Source organism: Rattus rattus, chromosome 6 (assembly GCF_011064425.1).
Source record: "Rattus rattus isolate New Zealand chromosome 6, Rrattus_CSIRO_v1, whole genome shotgun sequence".
In the NCBI taxonomy this organism is placed as follows: domain Eukaryota; kingdom Metazoa; phylum Chordata; class Mammalia; order Rodentia; family Muridae; genus Rattus; species Rattus rattus.
The window spans coordinates 37,225,076-37,227,792 of NC_046159.1; the positions used below are offsets into that span (position 1 = coordinate 37,225,076).

The following is a 2,717-nucleotide window of genomic DNA, read 5'->3' on the forward strand; positions in this document are numbered from 1 at the left end:
TGGAGGCCTGCATACATTTTAGAGGTTAAGTCCATAACAATCATGTAGGAATCAAACAGGCAGAGTCCTCGAACAGTATTTGACAGCTTTACATCCTGATCTGTAGGCATCAGGCAGAAAGAGAGACACTGGGCTTGGTTTGAGGTTTTGAAACCTCAAAGCCCATCCCAGCTACACGCTTCCTCCAACAAGTCCACACCTCCTAATCCTTCTAATCCTTCTCAAATAGTTTCACTTTCTAATGACTATTCATTCAAGTATATGGGTCTATAGGGGTCATTCTTATTCAAACCACATTTCTCTAAGTTGCTTTAGTCAGAGTAAACACATATCATAGCAACAGAAAGCAAATAAAAACACATGATTTACCTTTTTAAAATAAATGTAAAATTATTCATGTTTGCTTTCATTCTAATATTCTATGTGATGTAAAAGCCACTTATCCAACAAATACAGTCACATAAAGACCAGCCTTTGATCACATTTATCTCCAAAGACTTGCTGTTTCTTCTTATATGCTCAATAAGTCAACTTCATTACAATATGATAGTCTCCTAGTTTTGTAAATAAATATGAAGCATTCATCCCTCCATCATCTGGAGCTCACGTGAGCCTCCCGTGCTAGATGTAGGTTTTGTATCTTTAATCCTGGAGAACAGTTTAGTTTACAGAATATTCAGAATCATAAAGAGTCGAGTTTGTTAGTTTCTTCTTCAGTTGATGATGCAGAATATGTCCATTCCTTCTGCATGGGATTGCACATGCCACGGCGTGAACATGGAGGTCAAGAGTGCAATCTGCAGTATGCCCACCGCATGAACCCCAAAGTTCAAATTTAGGTCATTAGGCTTTTCAGAAAAATGCTTTAATATTCTGAGTCATCTTGTTTATCCATGTCCTTTTTTAAATATTTTTAGTTATGGTTGCATCACTTCTCGGCCTTTTGGCTAAGATCAAGTGTAGTTATGGTTGCCGCCTCCTATTTTTCACTTCTCTTTAGGTTGGATGGTGATCAACTTTACACAGTGACATGGAATTGACTGATATTACAGTGATTTAAAAATAAAACTACTTTATCCTTTTTTATTATAATTTCATATGAGAAATGGCTTTTCGACCAAGTATCTATAAACCAGGGAACATTTGGAAAGTATTTTATCAGTTTGGGGATTTTTTGGCGTTTTTGTTTCATTTGCTTTGTTTGATTGTTGCTTTTGTTTCTTTTTGTTTTTGAAACTGTTTCACTTTGTACCTTCTCAAGTTCATTCTGCCTAAAGAAATAGATGAAGATGTGACCACTATATATGCTTCTGGCCCACTCTCCAGAAATATGAATGTGCAGAAGCATTGAAATTCACTGCACAAAATGAATAACCCTAAATGCATTCACACTGTCTAGAAAGGACCAGGAAGAAGACTGTCTTCTGAATTGCTTTTATAAAGCAAACACTTTTATGAAGTAAATGTACACGCTGCATAATAAACTCATATTACCAATACAAAAGCCTTCATAAACTATTTGGAAAGTGAACCAACAATATGTTAAAAGAATACTTCATAAATTCAATACATCAAGGGCTGGGGATATAGCTAGGATGGGAGAATGCTTACCTAGTATGTACAAAATTCTGGGTTCAATTCTCAGCATTTATCCAAGCATAAATTGGATGTAGTTGTACTAGTAATTATCTAAACACTGTGGAGGTAGAAGTCATAGAAATTCAAGGTCAACATTTACTACATAGATTAGTCATCCTGTGCTACATGAGACCTTGTTTAAAAAAAAAAAGATCAATATTCTTAGAAAGCAAATCTAATGATCTAGGAAGATTTGCATACATATTTTATGTAATTTTGTTGAGTTTCACCATGAGCCACTATCAATAAATCACAATAGCATAAGAAAGTAATTTTTAATTGACACAGGGTTACCCATATTCACCACCCTGATTTGATGCTGGACATTTACATTAGACAAGGAAAAGGAATTGTAATAATAAAGGCTATCATTATTTTTAGAAAATATGACTTTATGATTCTATTTTGAGTTGTGAGTTTCAAAGCACAACAACAAAAAAAATAGTAAATTCAGCAAGCTAATGGATATGGTATTTACCAATTACTCTCACACATAAAAACAACCAGGTCCATTTGGTTGATATTGTTGTTCTTAATATGAGGTTGCAAACCCCTTCAGCTCCTTAAGTCCTTTCTCTAAGTCCTCCATTCGGGTCCCTGTGCTCAGTCCAATGGTTAGCTGCAAGCATCTTCATCTGTATCAGTAAGGCTCTGGTAGAGCCTCTCAGGAGACATCCATATCTGGCTCCTGCCTGGCGTAAGCAAAAGTGACTGGGTTTGGTTGGCTGCAAATGGGATAAATCCCCAGATGGGGCAGTCTCTGAATGACCTTTTCTTCGGTCCCAGCTACACTCTTTGTCCCTGTATTTCCTCCCATGAGTATTGTGTTTTAAGAAGGGATGAAGCACCCACAGTTTGGTCTTCCTTCTTCTTAAGCTTCATGTGATCTGTGAATTGTATTTTAGGTATTCCGTGCTTTTGGGTTAATATCTACTTATCAGTGAGTGCATACCATGTGTGTTCTTTTGTGACTGGTTACCTCACTAAGGATGATATTTTCTAGTTCTATCCATTTGCCTAAGAATTTCATGAAGTCATTGTTTTTAATAGCTGAGTAGTACTCTGTTGTGTAAATGTAC

The 2,717-nt window shown here is 36.2% G+C and overlaps 1 pseudogene; it reads left to right on the forward strand.

The window, feature by feature from the left end:
- Positions 1 to 927: 927 nt before the first annotated feature.
- LOC116904795 lies at positions 928 to 1,077 on the forward strand (annotated as a pseudogene).
- The last annotated feature ends 1,640 nt before the right edge of the window (positions 1,078 to 2,717 follow it).